At 41.2% G+C, this 12,188-nt stretch overlaps 1 long non-coding RNA gene across 1 annotated transcript in view; it reads right to left on the minus strand.

The window, feature by feature from the left end:
* Window positions 1-12,188, minus strand: part of LOC128348002 (uncharacterized) — a 35,012-nt gene that overhangs the window by 19,016 nt on the left and 3,808 nt on the right. Inside the window, exon 2 of the long non-coding RNA XR_008317874.1 lies at window positions 3,787-3,976. This is a non-coding gene — a long non-coding RNA (uncharacterized LOC128348002). The remainder of the gene's footprint in view (window positions 1-3,786; window positions 3,977-12,188) is intronic.

Below are 12,188 nucleotides of genomic sequence, written 5' to 3' on the forward strand. Positions count from 1 at the left end.
GAAAATGTACTTTCTGTTGTCAGTGCTAAATTTCTTGGCAATCCGTTTCATAGAATGGCCCCTGGTTCTAGTGGTGTGTGTGTGTGTGTGTGTGTGTGTGTGTGTGTGTGTGTGTGTGTGTGAGAGAGAGAGAGAGAGAGAGAGAGAATTCTCTCTCTCCATTCTTTCCACACCATGCATAATTTATATACCTCAATGATGTCTCCCCTTAATCATCTTTTACCTAAACTAATAAGCTCCAGATGTAGACTTGCCTCATAAGGAAGGTTCTTTAGGACCCTGATCACCTTGGTTGCCCAATCATATGAAGGCATAGGGTCTGCACTACATATTGAGGCTATTCTCATGATGGAGGGAAACTGGGTTAAGGGAGCTGATCATGTGTAGAGCCTCATTATGTAGTCAGTATGGTGGTGGTGCATGTGTGTTCATTCTTCCCTACAGTATATACAGAGGGCTCCTTCCAGCAGGCTAAGATACCCGCTTATTATTTCTTCCAACCAAACTGTATGTAACCCCCACCATTACTACCAGTACTATTGGTAGATTTCCTGAACGGGCAACTAAAGGGTGTATGATTTCCCCTCCCCCTTCTTAATGGATTGTGGAACATGCTCAGAAGGTCCTTAGAATCTTCTAGAGTTTTCAAGTACAGCAGAAGGCTCCTGAACAAAGCGAGATTGGGAGATCTTCTGTTCTTTTATGAACTTGCTTATATATTGCAGTTCTTCTTTGGGCAAGATTTGCACGCTGGTTTGATATTCTGGATGGGCCCTGAGCTCGTTTCACCAGATCTTCATCATTTCAGCTGCTCACCCACGGGACTATGGACTATGCAGGAACGCTGAACTATAGTATGGACTATGCAGGAGTACTGTTGGGATAGTTCCTTTAGAAGAAAGAGACTGGGGTTTGGTTTGGGTTTTATTTAGTGGCTCTATGATCATAGTGTATGTATTTTTTATTATTTTCTATTAATTTGTAATTGGGTATTTTAAGTTTACCTCTATGCATGCTTCACAAATTTGGTTCTACAAAGAAAACAAATGTCAATGTATATAAATCGTTGAGTTTGGCATAAGAAATGATTTTGTTTGTTTGTTCTCTGTCTCTTTCTTGCAACCACTGGGAAATATACAATCTCAAAATATACAGTTATATAAAGAGAGAGAGAGAGAGAGAGAGACAGACTTTATATGTATGTATGTATGTATGTATGTATGTATGTATGTATGTATGTATGTTAAATTTATATACCACCTTTCATCAAAACAATCCCAAGGCAGTTTACAGCAAAATTTAAAAAACAAGATTGTAAAAAGACACAATTAAAATATTAAGCTAAAAATATAAAACAAATCTGATTTAAAAAATTAAAAAAACAAAAGCATAAAAGCAATACAGAGTACAAAGAGCAGCAGCAGAGACAATCAAATAAAAGCCTGGGCAAAAAGCCAAGATTTTACACTCTTTCTAAAAGCCGTGATGGAGACCGAGGAGCTAATAGCCACCGGGAGAGCATTCCAGAGTCTGGGGGCAGCAACAGAGAAGGCCCTGTCCCACATGCACGACAACCAAGCCTTTCTCATTGTCGGCACCCGGAGCAGAGCCCCCTCATGACCTCGTCAAGCAGACAGCAACCCTTGGGAGCAGGAGGCCCCTCAGGTATCCCGGGCTCAAACCATTAAGGGCTTTAAAGGTCAAAACCAGCTCCTTGAATTGGACCCGGAAACAAACTGGTAGCCAATGCAGCTCTTTCAAAATGGGTGTGATGTACTTCCACCAGGCAGCTCCAGATAGAACCCTAGCTGCCGCATTTTGCACTAGCTGCAGTTTCCTGATATTCTTCAAGGGCAGCCCCACGTAGAGCACGTTACAGTAATCCAGACGTGACGTGACTAAGACATGGGTAACTGTGGCCAGATCTGCCTTCTCAAGAAAGGGACGCAGCTGGCGCACTTGCCAAAGCTGTGCAAAGGCACCCCCGGTTACCACCTCCACCTGAGCTTTCAAAAGCAGAGCCGGGTCCAGTAGTACCCCCAAGCTGCGTACTTGCTCTTTCAAGAGGAGTGCAACCAGATGAGAAGAGACCAGTCTTCTGTTTAATTAGTATGACAGTGTAGACAAGGAACTCTGTATGGGCTGTGACTGGATACTAGGCCACAGAGGTAAAATGCCTTAGCCCTGTATGGGCATTGTAGAAAGTGGGGATTCTGTACTCACATGGAGAGTCCCTGAGAGCACACTTAGGAGCCCCACCCTGGCTTGATGTGTGCTAAAATGCTACTCCCTTGCTTTTTATGTTTACAGCATTTGTCTAAAGACGTAGAATGTTGTGGTACTTCAGCATTCTAATCATGGATGTGGTTTCAGACTGCATCATTGGGGGTGGGACTTCCAGACATGCTCTTGGGGACACTGTAGGCAAGTAAGTGGCCCCACTTTCTATGATGTCTGGATAGGGCTCCTGTCGAATGGCCTCATTGATTCTTTCCAGTAGTAATCTTTCCCCCAATAAAGATGGTTTCTGCCTGTCTTTCTGACGTGTGTGGACCAGCTGTGTCCATAGTAAGCTGACTGGTGTTTCTAACTTGTTTACTCAGAGTGTTTGTTTGCAAAGTTTGAGAATAGAGTAGAGTACATTGTAAGGTTATTGTAATACTCCTTCCATTGTACATCTCCAGCTTCAGGCATTGAGGTATACTATCTCTGAACAGTGATCTGACTTATATGTTCTTGGTTGTCCATGAATTTTCCTGAAGGATTAGTCTCCATTTTTCTGGTGGAGTTAAAATGAAAGTTTAAAAATTTACAAAATTTGTGGTCGGCAATCGGAATTTACCAAATCCACTGTAAACCATAACCACTTATACAGTTAAAATATATTTAATTGTACTTCTCTGTTGTTGTTTTCCCTGAGCACCCTGATTGCCAGGAGGTCTAGGACCAACAAAGGGAAGTACTTTTTCACACAACGTGTGATCCACTTGTGGAACTCTCTGCCACAGGATGTGGTGACAGCCAACAACCTGGATGGCTTTAAGTGGGGTTTGGATGACTTCATGGAGGAGAGGTCTATCAATGGCTACTAGTCGGAGGGCTGTGGGCCACCTCCAGCCTCAAGGGCAGGGTGCCTCTGAGTACCAGTTGCAGGGGAGTAATGGCAGGAGAGAGGGCACGCCCTCAACTCCTGTCTGTGGCTTCCAGCGGCATCTGGTGGGCCACTGTGTGAAACAGGATGCTGGACTAGATGGGCCGTGGGCCTGATCCAGCAGGGCTGCTCTTATGTTCACCATAAATGCCATACAGTAGATCTACTACTTTAAAGTAGTCATTAATCAGTCATTATTCAGACAGAAGGGCAATTCAGATTAACTGCACACCCTCACAGGTGACTCACAATGACACAATGGTGGGAAGTGTGCACTCATGTCCCCAACTGCATGGAAGTGAAGCAGATTGGACGGACTGGCCCTTTGTTTGTCTAGTCACATTTTGCCAGCATTAGCATGGACTAAACAACATTTGTTTTCTGCATTTAATCTTGACTTCTGAATCTCCCTCTCCTTCAATTTGACATTTTTTGATAACCTTGCAGAGCTTTCACAGATGTCTTCAGTACTAAAATACATTTGATTTGCTTGCCATAAACACTTGTTCTTGATTGATAAAAGATTAGTAGGTGGTACAAAAAACCTGTTTGTTGCATTTGCCTAACAAAGAAAAAAAGCAAATTTTTAGATACAGTTTTGTCAGAAATCTGAATGCCAGTTGCACAGAACTCACCTAATGTTTTGACAGCTCTATGAAGACTCTTACAATGTCTCCGTTATGGTAATATCTCCCATTAATTAATAGCTATTCTCTTCTCACAGTTTTGATAGATCTATGGGAGTTGTTAACGCAACACACAGATTCACAATTGCCCAGGTCTATGTTGTCTCTGTGTATGTAGTTCTTGGATGTGAAATGCTGCCTGAAGAAAACAAGAAATGAATGCAGAATGCTGGAGAGAAAATGAATGAATGCAAAATTTTCCCACAGAAAGATACAACTTTGGTTCATATCACATTAATCCCCCCCCCACTGCAAGTTTGCCTCTGCAGACTGCCCCATTTATTTCAATTGAGGGAGAAGCTGTGCACAAGGAACCCTATTCTATTAATGGAGGAAGCCATTGCAGGTGCCAGAGCTTAACTTAAGTGGTAACATTTCTTGCTTTTAAACACGAAAATGTTGCTGCCTCTGTGGGCAGTGGTAGCAGTGCTATGAACCACTTGTTTCCCATCAGCCGACTTCATTTTCCTTCCCAGAATGCACTGAAGAAGGACACACAGTTTAGACATCATGTGGCAATGTCACAACATTGTATCTTCCCCCAGTGCATTCTGGGGAAGAAAATGGAGCTGGCTGCTGGGAGTATTTCTAGTGTTTCTGCTGCTGCATGCAGAGATGGTGGCTTTTCTGCATTTCAAAACTAAACCATGCTGACATCTTAGGTAAGCCATGTACCCCACCCTTGAAATTTTATGGATTTCCCCCACAAAGTGGCAAAAATCCCTCAAATTTTTGCCACCCATGAAAATGTTGGCAAAAAATGGGATGAAGAGTTTTGACCCAGGCCGAGAACAGACATAAGAAAATATTTCTTCATACAACACTATATGACCTGTCTTTGGCCTACATTACCTGCTTCTGGTTTTTCAAACCTTCAGTATTTTGGATTATATCGCTCAAATCTGGTCCCTTGGCCTTTCAGCTGCTTGCCTCTGAACCTGACCTGTGCCGACCTTGAACTATGCAACTTGATTTTGCCTTCTTAGGTTGGCAATTAGTACACCACGGTCCTCAAAACTTACCACATGGGGACCACCTGACCTTGCTGGACCTGATAATTTCTGAGGTAAGGAATTCCTTTCATTCTTGAGCATGGTAAAACATAGTGGTTGGCATCCAGCACAGCATAATGCTAGTGGTGTCGATGCACCTGCACTGCTGTGGTCTCACAGCAAAGTGCTGGTGTTCATCTAGGTACTTCAAGTAGTGTCCCTGCACTGAAGAAATGCTAGTTAGATTGGAAACACATCACTTGATCATCAGTGCAATGTTTCCTATCTAACTAGTTCTTCCAGGATGCGGGTGCACAACTTGAAGTATTTGCATTCTTGTGCATAGGTACAAGACCACTGTAGGGATGTGCAAGAAATCTGAATGGAATTTGAACCTATTCGATTTGGAACCATTGAAAAGAGTGAAGATTTGTTCAAATCAATTCAAACTTGCCTGGACCCGAATCTAATTCAGTGCACATCCCTAGACCATTGGCACATTGCTAAGCGTCTACAATGCTGCAGATGGATCGGCACCACCTGCGTTATGCTGTGTTGGATGTCAGCCAGTGTATTGACAGCTCTAGAATTTGACAGTTGGGGGGCAGTCAGCTACATAAAAAAACACACACTTTTAAAAAACCATTTTATATGCATCCAACTCACCTTTTGGAAATATACTTCTGGCATCTAAGTGGCTTTTGGGAAACAGTTAAATTTCTGCACTGCTCAGAGCTATTTGTGACTTAAGCACTTAACTGATATTGTTGTAGAACTAGCATTGCTCATATGTGGCACCTCATTAACACAAGCTCAGCCTAGACAGTTGGATATATATTAACACCTGTGGCACCTCATTAACACAAGCTCAGCCTAGACAATTGGATAGATATTATTGCAAATACACCAGAAATCAATATATTAAAATATATATTATTGCAAAGACACCAAAAATCAGCAGCATTCATTCATCCAAGGGAAGCTGAATTTGTAAGGCTGCCTTTTGCTTTCCAACATTCAAGGATTTTGAATCATTGAGGATTCAGGGATCCTCAACTAAATTTTTCAACATTTCCCCCCTGAAAATCAACATGAATGTATCGTATCTTGTTAGCTTCACTTGCTGAGAGAAAATCAGTGAACTGCCAAAGAGCTAAGAGATGCAGCAGGCTGCCTGGGAGAGATAGGGATCAAATTTAAATGCAGCAAGGAAAGGTCAGTAGGAAGTTTACCCTGTTCCAAAGGACCAGCAGCAAGTAAATGGAAGCGAGTGCCTTTATTACAATTTAAAGAAAACCTAGTTAAAGAGACAACACTCCAAAGACAAAGCTTTGCACTTAAGAGTCCTTGTTCATCTCCTTTTAAAAACTCCTACTGACAAATTATGTGATCACAATCCATTCCCAGTGCTTTTTGTCATCTAAGAGAAAAGGTCAGTCACCTTTGACATGGCATGAGCAGCAGAGTGAATGACACCACTAGAAAGAAAGAGAGGGCAGAGCACAATCTAAAAACAGCTTCAGAACTAGATGGACTCTAAGGGCAAGATGTTGTTCAAAGGCCCCAGGGAGTTTAACAACCATCTATGTCTTGTCCAGGCTTCTGGATGTCACCCTCTGCAAGGCCATTGTATGGAAATAATCAGACACTCATCTACTCTTGCACTCTATTGAAGTATTCATAAGGACGTTTTGTCAAAACGGGAATTTTTTAAAAATCTGCTTTAATTTTCAGCCATGGTGTAAGGAGCTATTGGGGATTCTGTCATCCTTAGGTATGTGCAGTGATGTTCAGATAGCAAGGCCTTCGTCCCATAATGTAGAAAATAATAGAAACGAGAGGTCTGCACAGCATGAGATTTGTCCCATATAAACTTAACTTGAGGATCTCTAAGGAAAAGTTTGTGGCATGCAATAGTAAAAAATTTGGACAAAATTTGAACAGGGAGTAGCAGGGAGAAAGAAAAAGGACTGATGCTCATTATCTGTCCATTATCTGTCCATTATTTATGTCTTTATTTTTCTATGTAAACTGCTTTGGGAACTTTGGTTGAAGAGCGGTATATAAACATTCAATGATGATGATGATGATGATGATGATGATGATAAAATAATATTAATATACTGTTCAAGCCCTTCCACCAGGCACTACCTTGATGAGGTGGAGGGGCTTGCGAGATTTGAGGATGCAGAGGGCTATATGCTGGAGGGTCGCCAAAATGAGACAGGCCTCTGCAAGCCAGACTAAACATGCCTAATCACATAACTATGGTAAGAACAAGAAAAACAAATTCTATACCAGATTGGTCGTCACCCGGGTCAACAAGGACCACATAGAGTGCTAGAGTACCTGGGCACTTGTCAAAAAAATGGGTTACAGGACTCTGGATTTTCAGCTGAGCAACCAGGGCTGGAGACTGTAGAGCTACTGAAAGAACACACTCAACATAGAAAGTATACAGTTGCAGAAAATCAAGAAATTATGATTTGTTACTTTAAATTGAACCTGTCAAAACGTAGATTCCAGAAAAGAATATATGAAATTTGGAGACAAAAACATCCGCACTCGGAAATTATGGAACTTAGATTTGTGGATCAATGTTGATTTATAATGTGAAAGAATTGGATGGATTCCAGCAAAATATCCAGAGTGAGGATACTGAGCATGAAGTGCAAAGAAATTCTCCAGCAGATCCTGAAGGAACAGTGGTAGAACAAGGCATAGTCAAAAATGAATACGAAGAAAGAAGTGAAACATATCTGTTGATTGTGCCAAATTCTCAAGATCATCAGCTAACTGGGATGAAAAAAGAACTGAAAGGAAAAATTACTGAACATATGGAAGAAAGAAAAGAGTGTAAAAGACTGCCTGAACTGAAGCTGGTGTTCAAAAAAGATCTGGCATAAGCATTAAATGACCTGAACAAAGCTGTAGCCAAGATTAAGACTGAGTCATTACAGGGAGCAAACTAGCTCATGTACAGTGCGGCAGCAGTGATCACACAAGAGCTTGGATATGAACTTAACAAGCCAAAGATACAACAAAAGGAAAAACCAAAACTGAAGGTTAGATTGGAAAATAAGATCAGTAAGTTAAGGGCAGATGCCAGCAAATTGAAGGACATGGAAGAGAAAAAGCTTAAGAATGAAAAAAATCAAGGAATACTTAGTAAAGAAGTACCATTTGGATACCAGGAAGATCAAAGAAGCCTTCAAAATTGTGAAACAGCAAATTACAGCAATAGTGAAAAAGATCAGCCGATATGTTGCTCGTGTACTGCAATACCAACAAAATTTCCTTTTCTATTCAAACCAACATCGGAATGGAGAAAAATTGGATAACATAGTGCAACCGGACAGGGAACAGCTTCTTGGGTTTTGGAGAAATATTTGGGACAACCCTGTTGATTATAACAAGAATGCAGAATGGATAAAAAATAGTTGAGGTGAAATTGGATGGAACCAAAATGGACGATGAGATAATAAAACCCCAACTGGTTGAAAACCGAGCAAAAAAGATTAAGAATTGGACAGCACCGGGAATGGAAGAAGTAAACAGCTTTTGGCTCAAACATCCGACCAGCTTACATAAAAGATTAGCCGAGCAATTGAATGATATATTCAAAGGTGGAGAACTTGATGAATGGATGACAACTGGCAAGACCTCTTCTTCTGAAAGACTATGAAAAAGGCACAGTACCAAGTAACTGTAGGCCAATAACTTGCCTTCCAACAATGTTCAAGCTCATGACAGCAATTGTAGCAGATGCCATGCAAGACCACCTAGAAAGGAACAGTTTGTTACCAATGGAAACCATCAGGAAACAATAGGCATGAAAGATCAGCCTCTTATTGACAAAATGGTTTTGGAAAATTGTAAACAAAAGAAGATGAATCTAAACATAGCTTGGATTGACTATAAGAAAGCATTTAACTCATTACCACATAACTGGAATTTAAAATGCTTGGATATGACTGGAGTGAATGTTAACATTAAAAACTTTGTTTTTAAAAAGGCAATGAACACATGGAAGACTCATTTGCTAGTCAACGGAGAAGAAGTGGGAGAACTAACATCTGGAGAGGAATATTTCAAGGAGACTCATTGTCACCTTTACTATTTTTAATCTCCCTAATTCTGTTATCCATTAACTTGAACAAAACAACCCATGAATACCAAACTTCAAAAACATCAGTTAGCTTTCCCACTTTCTTTACATGGACAATCTAAAGCTTTTTAAAAAGTCACCATCTGAAATTGAGTCATTACTCAATACGGTTAGAATTTATAGTGGTACTTTGCAATCTAGTTTGGACTGAACAAATCTGCTATATTGGCAATCAATTGAGGAAAAATGACAACTAGTGAAGGAACTGAGATGCCAAACAGAAACAACATAAAGAGTCTATCACCTGAGGAAAGTTATAAGTGTTTGGGCATTCTCCAAAGTGTCAAGATCAAGTATGCTGAAGTGAAGACCAAGGTTAGTGAGGAATATATGAGGCGAGTAAGAAAGACACAGAAATCCAAACTTAATGGTGGTGACACTATCAAAGCAATCAACCCATGGGCAATTCCTGTAATCCGATATACAGCAGGTATTGTTGATTGGACACAAGCAGAATTGGATGTGCTGGATGGGAAAACCAGAAAATAATGACCATCAATCATGCCCTGCACCCAAGAAGTGATGTTGATAGGCTGTACCTGCCAAGAAATGAAGGTGGATGTGGAATGTTGCAAGTCAGACAATCTGTTGAGGAAGAAAAACGAGCATCAGTGGAATACATCAATGAAAGCCAAGAAGCAATGCAATAGGAAGTGAGTAAGACAGGACTGTTGAAAATAAAGGAATCGAAGGATGAATACAAAAAACTGCAAAGGAGGAATCGACAAGAAAAATGGCACAACAAACCATTGCACTGCCAGTTTTTTAATGACATAAATCCAAAGTCAACAACAGCACAACATGGCAATGGTTAAAGAAGGGGACATTGAAGAAAGAAACAGCATGTTTCATTTTTGCAGCCTAGGAACAATCACTACAAACGAATGTTATAAAAGCGAAAATTGATAAGACCCAGAAAGTAAGTAAGTGTCGGTATGTAAGGAAGCAGATGAGACAGTTGAGCACCTTGTATGTTGTTGTAAGAAAATCACACAGACTGACTATAAGGAAAGACACAATAAATTTGCTGCAATGATCCACTGGAACTTTTGCAAGCATTACAAATTGCCAGCATGCAAGAACTGGTGAAATCATCTGATTGAGAAGGTCACAGAAAATGAAGAGGCAAAAATCCTTTGGGATTTTTGAATACACACAATACACCTGATCTGACGGTCACTGAGAAGAATTGGGTTCTGATAACTGATATTGCAATCCCAGGGGATAGACGAGTCGATAAAAAACAATTGGAGAAAATAACTAAATACAAGGACCTTCAGACTGAAATTGAGCAGCTCTGGAAAAAGAAAACAATAGTGGTGCCAATAGTTGTTGGTGCCCTTGGTGCAGTGCCAAAAGAACCTGAACTCCATCTTGACACTTTGGGCATCAACAAAATTACAACACATCAACTACAGAAGGCCACACTACTCGGGACAGCACAAATACTATGACAATATCTTTAATTTTTCTTTAGTTATCCTAGACCCTTGGAAAGGGCCCGATAATTAAAGTACCAAATCCAGTCAATAACATCTGGTAGACTATGTATAAATAGCATAATAATATATTGTTCAAGACAAAGTACTTCCTTTAGTCTCAAGAGGGGTAAAACAATTTAGATCCAAAAGCTTTAGTTGATCTGGATTGTGGATCAAGATGTGAGAAACTCACAAAACTCGGTGAGGCTATTCTCACGATCGGCCAAAATCGGGCTAAGGGAGTCTAGCCTGATTTCGGCTGATCGTGTGCCGCAACTGGAGCCATGCGGCTCCTGGCAGCAAGCCTCCCAAAGCACCCCTCCCCTTAGCCGATGTTAAAGGAGCGTTAACCTCATCTTTTTGATCATGTATTGCCGGGCCATGGCTCCGCACCGTGGCAACACATGAGGAGACCCCCAGCCGGGAGCCTAAAAGCAGCCTCCAAGGCTCAGGGGTCTCTCCAGCATGCCCTGCACACTCGTGCGGAGCATCCTGGAACTTCTGGCGGCCACATGGCCCCCAATCCCCGCAGCCCCCACCAGCTCCGTGACAGAGCCCACAGTCATGTGGGCAGCCGATCCGGTCACCCAGGGCTGAAATTGTGATAATCTCTGGGGAGAGTGGGCTAAGCCTGCTCTCCCCCACAAACCCCTTAAGGCAGTTCTCACTGATTGTGAAACTCGCCTCAGAGTTTATAACTTTCATATATTACAAGAAGAAAGTGATATATACATTAGCAGCTCCCTTAAAGATTGAGGCTGACATCTAGACTAATGCTGCATTGGGCAAACATGTTACACTAGTGCAAGGATTTTGCCCTTGTTCCGCTAAGTTGTCAGATTGTGTTCCAAACTAGTGCAACGCTGGTGCAACTGCACATGCTTGTACAACCTTAGGTGCACTTCCTGCTGTGAAACACCTGCCTCTATCCATTTATGTTTCAGGGAATTAATTATGCAAAGCTATCTGTTATTGTCACATTATCGCTAGAATTTATCATTACATTTAGGGGGGATCCTGACTTGTTCCTCAAGTGCAATGCTTGCACAAATGGACCAAGAGTATGAGATTTGATTTGAGCTACTTTGAGCATCCATTCAGCTATGTGACCTTGTGTGGTTGCATCTTCATTTGTTTCACTAGTACAACATTAGTCTAGCTGTCAGCCTGTCACCCCATTCAAATGACCATGGTATGCATGGTCATGTGAAAGGGGTGAGTGTTTTATTTTTCATGTGGCAAGAGCTGGTACTCTAGTTTTATGCAGGGAACCCATTGGCAACTAGAGTTCACCCTTTGATGCTAATCACCAATTCTCACCATATGAGGGTATATTTAAATAGAATAGTCTCTAAGCAAAAATGTTTTGAAAAAATATTCTGATGGTGGTGGCTTCACTGTGTCAGAAAATAACATAATAACTGGGTCTCAGAATGTGAAAGGATGAGGATTGCTAAGATGTTTCCAAGATATTTCTTTTATCATGTTTCATAAGGGTGTAAAGAATTGTGGATCTGGTGCAGCTTGATCCTGTTACCAGAAGAGTATTGTTAGTCCAAGACAAACAGTGCGTCCTATCTTGGCAAGTCAGGCTTTAACAAGTTGTTCTAGTAAGAACTAATCTGCCTACTTCCCTTTTACTATCACTACAACTGGATAAAATTTGGTTCAAATCGAGGTCCACGAGTTAGATCTCTTGTACCTCAAATG

This window comes from Hemicordylus capensis, chromosome 2, assembly GCF_027244095.1.
Source record: "Hemicordylus capensis ecotype Gifberg chromosome 2, rHemCap1.1.pri, whole genome shotgun sequence".
Taxonomy (NCBI): Eukaryota; Metazoa; Chordata; class Lepidosauria; order Squamata; family Cordylidae; genus Hemicordylus; species Hemicordylus capensis.